This window comes from Haemaphysalis longicornis, unplaced genomic scaffold (assembly GCF_048455015.1).
Source record: "Haemaphysalis longicornis isolate Haplotype H1 unplaced genomic scaffold, Haemaphysalis longicornis Haplotype H1 scaffold_8, whole genome shotgun sequence".
NCBI classification, from domain to species: domain Eukaryota; kingdom Metazoa; phylum Arthropoda; class Arachnida; order Ixodida; family Ixodidae; genus Haemaphysalis; species Haemaphysalis longicornis.
The window spans coordinates 24,618,246-24,632,862 of NW_027526445.1; the positions used below are offsets into that span (position 1 = coordinate 24,618,246).

At 44.4% G+C, this 14,617-nt stretch overlaps 1 long non-coding RNA gene across 1 annotated transcript; it reads right to left on the reverse strand.

The window, feature by feature from the left end:
- Nucleotides 1-10,083: 10,083 nt before the first annotated feature.
- Nucleotides 10,084-14,050, reverse strand: LOC144149074 (uncharacterized). The gene is made up of 4 exons (XR_013318167.1): nucleotides 13,709-14,050; nucleotides 12,502-12,619; nucleotides 11,861-11,931; nucleotides 10,084-10,294 (listed from the first exon to the last, which is right to left on the reverse strand). It is a non-coding gene; the product is annotated as an uncharacterized LOC144149074 (long non-coding RNA).
- Between the last annotated feature and the right edge of the window lie 567 nt (nucleotides 14,051-14,617).

The window sequence follows — 14,617 nt, forward strand, 5'->3', positions numbered from 1 at the left end:
CCAAAGAAGTTGCTGTTACTCGGTAACGTAGCGGTGTTATTCAGCACTTTTTTCCCAGCGTTTAACAAGTGCTCAGGGTCACGTAGCTTATTTAGCCCCAAATAAGGCTTGTTCAACGCGCACGGAACATTTGGGCCGTGTTGGTAATGATCGCAAAACTTGACGAAGTTTGTCGCTTAACCTGTCGATTGCCTCGTCGAGAAATTGCATGCCCAAGCGTCCGTTCACTTGTTAGATAAGGAATGAATAGTTTGAGGAACAGGTTTTGGTGGTACCTTTTGTTATAAACCGTGACCCAGCACTGTATATTGTATATTGTAAAAGCGCCTTGTCAAATAGACGAACTTGAATACCAAGTTTTTACGTTTGGCGAGCCTTGATCGTCGCCGACGGCACGCATTCATGTGCACGAATATTTTGACCGTTTATGACTAATAGCTGGGTTAATTTTTTTTTCGTTTTTTCATATTCAGTTTTGTAAGTTGTGGATATTGTTTTGCATGCATTAAAATGTTGTGCAAGCTGATTGAAGAGCGTTCGTTTTTTTTTGTATCTTCACGGAAATAGAAGTTACTGTACCAGTGCTTCATTTCGAGATATAACCACACTACAGCCTGTATATCTCCGTAAGTGCAGTGAAATATTGCATTACTCACCCTACAAAACTAGTTCCATTTCTGAATTGTCTGAAAATATTTCATAGACGTTCCACCTTGGTTTTACAGACTAAATGGGGAAGGCTGTATTCATCAGTCTTGCCAGGGTAACAGAAGGGCTTAAACGTTCTCTCCACAAAGCACAACCGTTCAAAAATTGTCAAATTATACTCACCTGAACTCTCACCTGAACTGGAGCTCACCAAAATTTTTGTCGGCCGTGTGCTTCTTCAGTGATTGCGTAGGTGTTAGGTCATGCATTTTTTGATATGCCACCTCTCACAACGTGCAACATGCTTGCAGATGTATCACTAGACAGCATGACATTTAATAAAGCAATCGTCTGAAAAAAGCCTCATAAGAAATCTTTTGAGGTGTTTTATAGTCCTTACCGCAGCGTACATGTATCTGCTTGTGAAGTAAGTGTCACCTATGGTGAAGCCAGTTTTTTGTTCAAAAGGCCTCGTTATAATGGTGGTATACTGTAAATTAATTTGGCTGTCAGCTTGTAAGAACAGCTTTCAATGAAAAACGTGCCTTGCAATGGTGACCCTAAAGATGTTTCAATTCAAACTTTCACCGAGAAAGTCACACTGGCACTCATGTTATTGAAAATAAGCTATAAGTAATTTTTATTCAAGTAGATTTTGAATTAAAAGGTAAATTTACTTTTTTGAAGCAGGGAAGCAACCGTAAACAATGATGACACACTGTTTTCATTGGCATAGTCTACCTAAATTTCCCAGCAGTAATTCACTTATCACTAATTTTAGACATTACTTTTTTGTAAACAGAGTACATATGTCATAAGTTATTTCCCTTTTCCCTGACTACTCTTCTCACATGGATTAGCAATGTCAGCCACAGATACACAGAAACTTTATCAGTCACAGGATAGCAGAAACAGATCAGAGGCCTAGGTCGAGGCAGCCGCTGAAAGCTTTCATGGTGTGGGTTGCCAGTTCCAGTTGTTCTTTGAGATTTGCCGCAACAGCCAGCCACTCGTGTATTTGTGTGGTTGTGTAGTCTTGTCCAATATCAATGGTACATGAAAAACAATGTTTATGACACAAAATGGTTCATTCAAATCGGCAACTTTTGCTGAGCAGTATGGAATAAAGCCAGAACAGAACACAGAAATGCCTTTAGGGGCACTATGTACTGCAGACAGAGTTACATTGAATTTTCATAACCTCCATACTGAGCAGGTGCATGTCAGAAAGGCAGTGGAAACAGTTGACTACTTTTGATGCACAATATGAGCAGCACACAAACTTTTCTCGAAAGAGGGGAGCAGTATCATTTAAAACATTTTAAAGTGCAGTCAAACAAAAGTCAATCTGCCTGAGATCTTGAACACGCAAGAAACAGTTATTCTTGTTAAAAAAACGTGTTAAAGACGTGTGTTAAACGACTTTTGCTTTCCTTACAAGTTGAGTTGAGGGCTTCCTTATTTTTTAATTATACACAAATGCTGGGAAGTCACAAGTAAGGCACGACCAGACCAGGCAGGAATTGTGTAAGCTGTTTTGCAGATGTTACCAGCCTTCTTGTTGGGAGGCGGGCAAAACCTTGGGGAATTAATCACAATGGCCTCTGCACAAAGTTAATCAATTCACTGTAGCAGCTTGAGACTTGTGCCGTTGTAGGACATCAAATAGGCCAGAGTGATTTTACATTTCTTTTTTCAGTTTCAACAAAGGCTGCAGTGTACACACTTCTTTTCAGTCTGCAGCGTCCTAGATTCTCATGCATGTCAAATGAAACCGTTTCTGAGGACAAGTTCATGCCGTAGCTTCCAGCTCCTATGTCTGTGTGAGGGCCACATTGCATCTAGGCCAACTGCACGGGACGGTTCCAAAATCCCTGCGCCACATTTTCTGACATCTTGCCCACTGAAGGAATAGCCTGGAAAGAAAAACAAAAAGACGCCTGTAATTGCTCAGTTTATTGCACATTAGTACAGCTGCTTCTTAGTATGGTAACTTTTAGCTCACCACTTTGCCTAATCAAATTTAGAGGTCCCATCCAGAAACTCTGCGTTGTAGTTTGCCAATAGTTACTCTATTTTCCGCTTAGCTCGACCACCTTTTAGTTGTCCTACAGGAGTGTAATTGATGAGCGTCGAGTGTACGTGTTGCAGACTGAAAATTTTCAACCTTATCAGGGCGTGTTGCAGACTGAACATGTTCAACTTTATCCGCTTTTCCATCATTCTTTATAAGCGTGTAGGACACCATGCTTGTAAGGAATGAGGGCGTATTTCTGTTTTCTCGTCTTCTTTCTGTTGCCGTACACGGATGCCCTCCTTACATCCTTTCAGAATGTCACGCGCACAACTGTTATCAAGAGATGCTCGGGAGCCGGGTTTAGGTCAGTTAAGTCCAGGCTTTCTCCCGTGTTGCGGGGACAAGATTTCCTGGGGCTGTTTAGAATACACAAGTTAGCGACACCCCGCTTTACAATCTTCGAGTGTCCAGACGAGAAAGGAAGTAACGGTTGGCATGCTCGAGGCTCGTACTGCCAACACGGACAGCCATCATAGAATCGTTCTTTTAGGTCTATGAATTTTATTGTCGTGTCCGGGAGAAGTTCACGGGTTAAACTGAGCGGCTGCAAATGCTGAGGGAAAGCACTGAGTGTGGCAGAACAACTTGGTTGATAGGCAACAGCACCTCTGCTGGCAGATAAATGCTGTCACACCAATCCATGAAATTTGACTTTAAATAAAGTGAAAACAGTTCGATAAACCCCTCCACTGTCAAACCAACAAAATTTTGAAACTTGAGCATCCCATAAATGTCGATGTTCTATAAACTCCAACAGTCGGCCATAGGGTAAGCTGTAATACAAGTCTTTAATGTCGACCGAAAACACTGTGAATGTCTGCTCGTGGCTGTCCTTAAAGAACGTGGCCAGCTCCTCTGATCCCTTAATTGTAAACAGGCCATTCAAATTGACCATTACTAGCTTCTTTCGAAGAAGCTGGTGAGGTTGTAAATCTACAAACTATCCTAAGCTTGTGCAGCAAAGATATTCTGTACTGAGCAGTCACTCGCACAGACGGCGACTGTGTGTGCAAGCTGCCTGAACACTCTGGAACACAAGCGGCTTCCCCAAGAGCCAGAAACAATAATTGGCCGCAGCATTTATTGACACCCAGTAATAACGGTTATAGAAAATGAATCACACACATACAGCTACATAAGTGCTAGGCTGAATGGCGATAAGGATGTGCAGGTAAACACGGAAACAAAGCAGCTCTTTTTGCACATTTGTACGACCTCTGCATTACACAAAGGTGTAATATTTATGCAATATTTGGCAAATGTGAACGCACTAACAACTGGAAAGACGAAATCGCAATGTTTGGAACCTGTAATGTTGCCCGAACGAAGTTTCTCGCTTTTTTCATCGCAGCAAGTGAAACAAATACCACGACTTAGAAAGAGGCGTAATCATACCGCTAGATGTGGAAATGAGCCCCACAGCAAGGTGTACGAAAAAGTAGTAGTTTGTTGGCTGGCTCTCAGACGAGGGCATATGCCTATGTAGAAGATCGGCAAAGAAGCTGCCTATCGAATAGTCTAACTGCATGCGGGATCCCTTTCTTTTCTTTGGCAATGTGTTAATAAACACCTTCTGTTGAATGGTGCAGCTGATGGTTGCTGGGTTCTTGTCTTTTCACAAAAGTTGTTGCCGAAAACTTGGGAATGACGTGACAAATCATCTCCTCCAAACCACTGAAGAAGCAGCCTTTGCAATTGAACCAAAGCCCGGTGCTACTACAATATGTCCAGTTCAGACCCAATGCTTTCCAGCTGCCAACAAGCTTTAGGCTGTCCGAACCTGAATGCACTGGTGTGCCATGCCATTCGTGAATGAACTCAGTTGATCCCATGCCCAAGCCCTCACAAGAATGGATTGACACAAGCGCTAGCAGGCCACCCTTTGAGTCGGTGTACCCACAATGAACCTTGGAAACTCAACAAACATACTGAAGAACTTGCGTATGATTACAACTCTGAGCTCGAGTGGAAAGCTGTGGAAGCATGGCATGTTTTCATATGTGTGGCCACAGCTAAACTCTCATGTCGGAGCGAAGAAAATCAATACCCACAAATGGCAAAAGCCCCGATAAATAATGCAAGGTCACTGAGTGCACAAGGAACGTTCGATGGAGCGATTCAAGGCGAGCGCTCCTTTTGGAATGAGTATGAAGACACCACACTACAGCACACAGCTGTCAACTATTGACAAGTTCAAATAACTCACCAAATACCTTGTTGGGAAGGCACACGACAAGATCAGCAGCCTTTCCCTTTCTGACAGCAACTGCCAAATAGCGGTCAATCTACTGGAGGAACACTGTAGAAGGAAGGACCTTGCGATTAACCACAACTCACTTCCTACAGCTGCTGACTGTTGATTCAGCTAAGAGACATTTGCTGCGATGTCTCTACGACCAAGTGGTTAAACACGTTAGTTTTGAAGCACTAGGGGTGAAGCAGAAGTACAGTGCTTGCTCAGTGGATATCAAGAAGCGGCTACCTCACTACTGTGAGCAGAAGCTGATGCAGCTCAGTCCACTGACACATTTTCGGTGCTCCTGGACCTCTTTTTAAAAAGAAGTCCAGAGGCACGGAAGCAGTAGAAGTCCGTAGCAGTGAAGAAGCTTTGAAACCGTATTGGGTGAGTTTACTCGCCAGAAAAAGCCCTTACTTGCACTTACCGCCATTTCCAGAAATAACAAAGCTGCCAGTTCTGCAATGCAAAAAACCAACCTTTACTAGGTGTGACAAAATTTAACCCTCGAGCAAAATTACCTACTCGAATGAAGCAGCCGTTGCTGCAAGAAACTTTACTGCACCACGGACTATCGAAAAGCATGATTCCTGAGTTGGCAAATCTGTCACTGCCGACACTAAAAAATTCTTGTGTGACCTTAAAGATACCAGTTGTTTGGCAACAGACACCCAGGAGCAGTTAGTCTGTCACAAAAGGAGTCCAAGTGAACAGCACTCTGACACGGGGTCCGGACAGTTTATCGAACAGCGTTTTATCGAATGTCGTTTCATCGAAGTCGTTTTATCGAACGCCGTTTTATCGACGGGCGTTCTATCGAAGCCGTTTTATCGAAAATGTTTTTCTCACCTTCTCATTTGAGCCTTCTGCTGTATATTATTTTCGTTTCCTCTATGCTACGTAATTCAAAAAGATTGTCTCCACAGCGGTTGCCTATTATTCACCAAAATTTGTAGTATTTAAAGTAGACGCATTTTATTTCTTGCATGCCTTTAATGCTTTGGGGATGTGCAAGGGATTCTCTCCGTCAATTTCTTATTCGGCTCATTGGGCAGGCGGATCTTTTATAACGACTCTCCGTCTCTGTATATTCCCCCATCTGATCCACAGCATACACGCCATTGTAGCGTATAGGCTATAATGCCCTGATATGCGTCTCAGTTTTTCATAGTCCGGATTTGTATCGCCACATCATTACTTTCCCCGCGTGTGTTTATGTAACTCATTTCTTGGCACTTGAGCAACCCCGTCGTGTTGGCTCAAGGGATAAGGCGGTGTTAATGACTCTACGTTGTGGTGCTAAGCCGAAGGTCATGGGTTGTATACCAGCCGCGGTGGGCGTTTTTTGGGTGAAGGCGAAAGGCGAAAAGCGAAAAACCCCGTGTGTCAAAATTTTTCGCGCATAAAAATTTCTAAGTGGTCAAAATTAATCCGGAGCCTTCAACTATGGCGCGCCTAGTTGCTGAGGTCTTTCTTGGACGCGTTAAACCCCAAAATCAATCAAATCAGCGCTTGTGCGTCCAGTGTCAAAACTTTCAACTGGACTGCTAGTAAAAGCCTGCTCCGACATATGTGTTTCTAGCTCTTTTGATGAGTTCACATATGACGAGTTGGCTGTGACGGGTTCACTTGTGACGAGTTCTCCCAGACTCCACCACCTCTGTTGGGGCCTCACTTTCATTGTCGTCCCCCCCCTCCTTCCCGTGTTCCATTCATATAGCACTAATCTTTCAGAAGTTCTTGGCACGAGATTTCTCCAGATGCAAACAATGCGACCACATGGTCCACGTGGGAGTTACGTGCAAACCCCGTGACTAGAAAAATTGGGGGAGGACAAGAGTTTTTACCACGTAATGATGAACCATGGCGGAAGGATATATTTGGCAACACCAACCTAAATACACATCCAAAGTATATTGCTCACGCGGTTAGGTTTGTTATTATAGTATAGTGTTGAATTCTGTCATATAAACAAGAGGGACGTACATGCTTGAGTGCAATAAATGAAGACGCAAAAAAATTTAAAAATCTAATGAAACAAAGGTGATCGAAAACACGAGAGAGATGCTCCAACAAATATAAGCAGGTTTTTGTATGTAATGCACGGCAGAGACAATGTAGATTGAAGCTAACTGCAGGTTAGGTTAATGCGATAGCCAGTTAAACAAAATAAACCCCGAAAATTACAATGAAAGCCGCCGAACCACACTTTCCATAAAACGGACGTAGGTGGTTCGATAAACGGCATTCGATGAAACGGCGTTCGATAAAACGGGCATTTGTTCGATAAAACGGTGTTCGATAAACTGTCTGGGAACCCTCTGACACATGTGACGGATACCGTTTTGCTGCAAACAGCGACAGTTTGGGCAAGTGGTTCCGCTAGGCTGCAACTTCTTCATTGCCTTCTCGGCGGTAGTAGCCAGTGGACATTGGTCATGGACAGCATAGCGAAAAACCTTAATTGTAAAGTCATCGGAAAAGAGTGTCCCAAATTACAAACATAGCCAAAATGCCCTCTCGCAAGAAAACCCCAAGATGCGTGGAGCTGCTTATTCCAAGCCAGCACAACAAGTTTGTCTTAGTCGAAGCCCTCGAGGTACCCTTGACATTCAGTGCAAATCCGTTCAGGGTTTTTACTTTTTGCATGGGGGATCAGTGACCTTTCCCTCGCCGATGATGCTGTCGCATCAGATGGCACCATCAAAGCACTGATAGGAGTAGGGTACTGGAAAGTCGCAAGTGGCAAGACTCGAAGGCTTAAAAACGGGTTAATGGTAGTGAGACGTCTTTAGGGTGGATGCCACAAGGCCCATTAAAGAGCACCCAGGAAGACCTCGTTGCAGTAGCTAAGGACGTACAATGGTGGACAAATGAAATGTGAACAAGCAAATGTGAACCAAAACATGCAAAACTGAAATACTGTTTGTGGACGGCCAATACTGGGTCGCTGTTGCTATAACTGCAACACCACGTTTCCCAACTTTGTTACTAGAATTAAGCCACGCCTAAAAAAAAATTGGACTTGAATAGGAATTGCCCTACTGTGTGTACTGGTTCATATTTTCATGATCACTTGTTCATGACTATGTTAGGACTTGAAGAAAGGCGATGTACAGCTGGATGACATTACAGCAACATTAGCACGCACATCTCAAGAACCGAAGCCTTATCCAAGGCAAAGAAGAAAAACGACTGTACACAAGGCCAATGTACGCAATGACAGCACCTCATCAAGCAACACAGTTTTGGCATAGATTGAAAGACAAACGTGATTTGACGGTGGCCAAAGCAAAGAGCAGGAGCTGTCCAATGCTAAACAGAGATTGCTGTTCTGCACTGTAACAAGCTCTACCAACCCCTTGTCAATGTTTCCAGCCCTCAACAGAGCTTCAGTTTTGGTATAGAGGTACATGAAGAGCACAAGGACACCCCTGCCTATCAACGAGAAATCAGTTTAAGCGGCTCTCCTAACAACACACTCTCATAAGTGCCCTCCGCCACAGCAGCAACTACATGGAGAGGCCTCTTTATGTGAAAAGCAGACAGGCTGTGCATCCGTGGGCACTGGTTCCCTTTTCCAAGCCTACAGAGAAACAGTTCACGCAACCCATTGAATACAAAGACTGTCCCGCTGCTTGACGACCAACTGTTATTTCGACGTCCTGCAAGAATTTTGATGAAGCGAGCAACATAAACTCGTCACCATTTGATTGGCCACTGGGCCACAAAAGCTGCTTTGTAGGCAATGCTGTTCTTGAAGTAGGACACGCAGAAGCACTGTTGGAAAGTTCACCTAGGAAATTCGTACTCAACTGTTAAACATGTAGTTGCAGCCAAGGAGCGCAACAAAAACATAAGTGTCGCAAGCAGTGAGGATTCACAAAAGACGAACAGCTAAGGCACTGCAATAATACAGGTCCCTATTTCTATGGTTGTTAAGCCCAGGGATTTGCAGCTGCCTCTGAAGAAGTGGAACAAGCTGCACCTCTCGGAGAATAGGACCCTGGCCATGCGCAAGACGGGTCAGAAGAATCGAGGCAAACAAGTCTAAGTGAGCTGTCGAAGAATGCAAAGCAGACATGACTACTAAGGACGGCGAACTCAGGAAAGCAGAGAGCAGTGAAGAAGCCATTGCAGGCAAAGTTTCAACCTTTCAGAGGCCTCAGTTAGCGAACATCTTGAGAAAGACAATGAAAGGAGTTCAGCAACAAGGAATATATTACACGTAGAGGGATATAAGGAATATATTACATGTACAGTGATGCGACAATTTCACTAGTTCACAAATTGACCTACTTTGTTCTTGAGTCTTAGGACAGCACAACTTGAAATAGTGTAAATGCTGTCACAGGTGGGAGGACATTGGGAAAAGTAGTAGTTAGTTGGCTGCCCCTCGGACAAGGGCACATACGCGCACACAAGATTGGCCCAGATGCTACCCTGCAAATGGGCTGACTGCAAGCATGGTGTTCTACTTTTGCCTTTGGTTATGTGTTAATAAACGCCTTCTGTTCGATGGTGCACCCGAAAGGTGCTGGACTCTGGTCTTTTCGCTAAACACGGTGTGAACAAATCACCGAGTCCCATGTGCATTTATTGGCTATGTTTATTTGCCATGCCACGCCTTACTCTGGCAAAAGTGGGTGCATGGCAGCTCTGGAACTTGCACACACCAGAAACTAAAAAAGACCCACAAGTTCAAAGATCAAGATGCTATCATACCAAACTGAAAACCACTACTTCAACATCCCGTGATAATTTCAGAATTGGTGGGGAGGGTGCCTGACGCTAAGTGTCAGAAATAGACTGAGGTTTTACTTGGACTATAAATAAAACAGCGAATTTCCCTTGGAGAAGTGCAGAATTCCCACATACGTAAGGGCACCAGAAATTCACTTCCAGGTAATTTTACGAGCTGCCGGTGTTCCTGCATTCAACAAAAAACTTCCACAGCTCAGATGCCAAAACACTATGCAGGAAGACGATATTGGAGTGGGTTTGGAATGCAGATTGTGTTCACTAGCAGTTATGGGCCGAAAGTCCTCTTCCAATCTACTATTTGTGCATGTCATTCTATTTTATCAGTTGATACGTCTAAGGGACAGGCCTTAAAGTATTTACAACGCAATAATATCAGAAAGAAGGAATTAAAAGCAACAGTTCAATGTCGCATCACATCTTGCTCGAGGGAAAAAAGCAAGCTAATATTTATGCTCTCAGCTGTACTGCTATATTATTCACACGGTGTAATAAGACACCGTAAAAGCATACCATTCTGGGTCTGGTGCAGGTTCCTGTACCTTGGGGTCTGGCCAAAGTAGTGCTGCACCCTGCAGCAGAGAGTTTCTTAAGCACAAAGGTTTGCAAGGAGTAGGCACAAAGTGCACGCACAGAATGTATTTACATACACTTGTTCACTGTTAAGCCCAGTTGGAGGCTACCATATTAACCAAGCTTCTTCACACTCCCCCTCCCAATTTGACAAACAAGAGGTTGTCTAAATCAACAGGGCCTTCGATTTGAAAATTCTGGGAACCAATACGGCTTTTCAGAACACAATTCAATCACTACTTGTGGTGTCTATGTATTATTTTTACTCAACCATTGCTAAATTTTGAAATCAAGCTTGCGAGATTATTAAAAAATTACTCTCACAAGGGTCCCAGGCTTTCAATGCCACCACCCCTCACTGCACAGCTTGCTGTTTTGTTTGCTTGTAACTGTTTATAAGATTAACCCAGCAACTAAAGTGATTTAAGAAAATTTAATAAAAAAGACAATATCAGATAATAAAATACAAATAAACATTCAAGTTAACCTGAAAAGTAAAAAAATAGTGCCTTTTAGCCACCAGTGTTGCTTCCTAAGGGGCCTGTTGCAGTTCACGTAGAAAAAAAAGGAAGGAAGGTTCCTTATTGGTACTGGTGCACAAGGCATTAGAAATTTTGTGATGTCAATAGTTTATTGGAATTTTCTTCATTCTCTTCGAACCGATTTTTCTTGTGGGCTCCGAGTCATCCAAAAAATGTGATTCCACCATACAGCGTGAGCTCTTTACAAGAAACATGAAAGGTGCAAGTTGAACTGTATGTATGAGGTGGTTAATTTTGCAATATTTTATTGTGTTACTGACACGACCTACTTTCAAATAAAAAAAGACATACAGAGCTCTAATGGTAGTTTGGTTAGGTCATTCGAGCTAAGTCATTGGCAACATTCTACTGCCTGCCATTTTTTAATGCATTACTTGCGTACTTGTCCCAAAATATGTGCCTGTGTGAACCCAGCCAGGTAGGTAATGTCCCACCACTCATTCACGCTCTGCACTCCAGACATTCCACAACCAATCCTCACCAGTGCAACCATCATGCTTGCTCTTTGCAGTCTATTTTAAGTGAGGATGGAATGGCATCACAGCCTCAGATGAGGACACTCCCCACTTCTGTGAATATGAGTAGCATTCCTAATAAGGAACCTGGTACAGTTCACACAGTTTTTCATGTCAGTGAGCAGCATCATCCCACCTTTTTTTAATATTTCATCATTTTGCCACAGGGCGTCAAAAACACGGGGAACCTATCTTCACAACAATATCGGTTCTCATTTTAACCTTTACGCCAGCATGTATAAGGGTGAAAAAGCAGTTACTCCGCTCTTTACGCCGTCCTTTCTAGTGGTAAGGCGCACAGGATGCCCTAGCACCAAAGGGTCACAGAAATGCTGTGTGATGCTTCCATCACTGTGCAGCGCCACTGTTCAGCAGGATGGAACAACCTGACAACTGCCTACGCAAAGGCAAGTTCCGCATCTCTGTGCTTACTTCTTGCCCCATCCATTTAGGAGGTTACTCAGACATGGCACAATGCTTAGTGAGGTTCCATAGAAAGTGTGCATACCACATCTACGTTGGAGGAGGCTTGCCCGTGACTTGCGGCTTGACCACAGGGGCGCTTGCAGGCGTGTGAGGCTGCGGCAGAGTAAAAAATGGCTTAGAGAATGTGCGGTTACAAACCAGCTTAAGACCATTTGAGACATTTTCTAAACCCACTCTCAAGACGGTTGCTTAAGACAGCCGCGCACTATCGGCTCCTTCACACTGCAAATTACTGTGGCTTATAAAAACAACATAGAAACTTTCTTCCTGTGTATCAAGGTAGAGCTTGTGCGTGTGCTTAGAGCTAGCAAAGTGGTCATAATGGCTCCAGCAAGCCTCAAAGCCTGGAAGAGAGCGATGCCTCAGAAACTCAAGTGGCACAGAAGATGAAGAAGGCAGAGGAGGGAGGTCAAAAGACAAAGAAAGGAACACGGGGAAAGGGAAGGAAACACGAAGTAGGAATAAAAGTCTTCAACAAGTAACGAAACATATGCATTCAAAGGACATCAGCACACAAGTGCCTCAATTAATTTGTTGCAACATGTCTGTTTGCCAATGGACAGATGAACCAAGCTAGTCACGCCGATGGGCTTTGTAGACAGCTCAAAATTCTGCTGGACTTGCGCAGACTCCTCAAAAATGTAATGACAACTTTGTGCTTACCATTACAGACATTCTAACCGTGAAAAAAGGTTGATGGGGCCCTTTTTGCGCTGGTACTTGACGCTAACCAAGGCCATAGGAATGTAGGCTGCAGTGGAGCGTCGGTTTGCTGATCAAACTGTAAGATAAAAAGGACATTAATAGCTTATGTCACCCAGTCTGCAACAGTGCATTTGCAGCAACCCAGAGGTCTGTACTACAGGCCATATCACTGCGAGCATAAAACAAAGCAAACAGCAATACAGACAAAACACACACGATTGAGCATCCCACGAAACCGGTGGCACCGCTGTTACTGAATTCAACTACAAACATTGTGGTCCCATCTATTGGTTGCAACAAGGGCCTCTCAGTCTGGCCACAAGTCTCGATTTAGTTGTATGTGACACCAAAAGCATGAGTATCCAACCTCATGAATGCTGCTGAGCCAAGGAACAGGTGAAACAAAACGTTGCAAGAGGGGCTCATTACTGTCTGAATTACATGTTTGGCTAGAAATGCATAGTTCAGACAGACGCATATTTATTTACGTCCACGTAAAGATGTTCGCGCTGTTTCGGGCTGTGTAATATTTGTTTCCTTGAGTTTGCGCCCGAATACTGCTCGAACACGTGCCTTAGTTTCCTTCAGCCGTCTGCAATGTGTTATGTATTGCATATGCACAGGGAGCAGAGACTTAAGGCTTTTGCGATTGATCTGGAAAGCGTTGCTCGCGAGAGGCTTGAGGCAAGCAATTATCCCACACTTATCACACTTTTTAAAAGTCCAATAGGTCCACTGACATCCCCCAGAACTTTCTAGACATCTCCGTGAGCGCCCAGCGATACATGCATGCACGTAAAAAAAGGAGCCTGGACGGTTTCGACTACCGAGCGCCATTTCGTTTTTCGCTTAGTGCGCTTTTAACTTTCGGCATGATGCTTCCATAACGGCCAAGAAGCGCGCAAATGTGCACCACAAAGTTTTTTGTTGTTTTAAATTTCGGTGACAGCGCGGTGGCGGTCCCCTAAGATTCATATCAACGGAATCTTACGAACGAGCCTGCAAAGGCGTATTTTACAACGTTCAGTTTGTTTCAACCCTAATTATGCGGTGCACAGTTCGCACATTAACAATTCGACGTAAGCGCGCGTGGTTACCATGTCATACGTATCACCAAGCAGTGGAGAAACACGCAAGAGACATCATTTTCTAACTGCGCACTTACCTCGCATAGCTCCGCACGTTTCCAGGCGTCCAGTCGTTACGGTGATGCTCTGTAACCATCGCGCCGCTTCTCTGGGTCTTTTGGGAGCCTAAACAGGCGAGGTATCGCTGCGGTTGCTGCCCCAACACAGCAGCCACCGATCGCAAGTAAACACGGCGTCGTCGGAGTGGTCGCAGCTCGGCTGGCTCGGCGGTGGTTTGGCGTCTCCGAAGTACGACCCACTCGGCTCACTCTCCGCGCACTGCGAAAACGCTGATAAATCCCCCACGCTGATACGACGTACTGTATCTTTTGGCCGGCGTGTAGCAAGCCTCGTTGTCGGCGTCGTTGCCGGGGCCGGACGCGCGCACGTGACGGGTCTGGTGGGTTTCTATGAGAGACGTCACGTTTTTGTAAGCACGACGTCACCACTATTCGTGCTGAGCGTCCGCTCGCAGAAATGCATTGATGGCCGAACTCTTAGTAGTATAGAAGGCACTGATATGAGGCAAGTTGAGTCATCGAAAGTACCAGCGTTCCTTTATATCTGATTACAAGTTAGACTTGGTTTGCCTTGTTAAATGCACAAGAACGCGCTAAAAATTTATTCCGTCCTATGTAACAATTACAGCACTTCATAACTGACATTGACCACGGGCATTCTGTATGCGACAGCGTTTTATTAACAGCGAGTGTCAAAACACCACTATCTCATTGAGTTGCAAAGTTGGAGTTATAGTGGGATACCTACCCGGCCAGGGGAGGATTCCGCAAAGCTGACTCAAGAACGGCACCATCTCATGTAGTGTATCACTCCGCCAAAGCGCCGGACCCGTGACGTCAGTGCGCGCGCGTTTTGAAAGGGGTTTCCTATGAATGCGTGATATCGGCTGCCTTGTCGTACGCAGTTTGTTTGTCGTCACTGGAGTC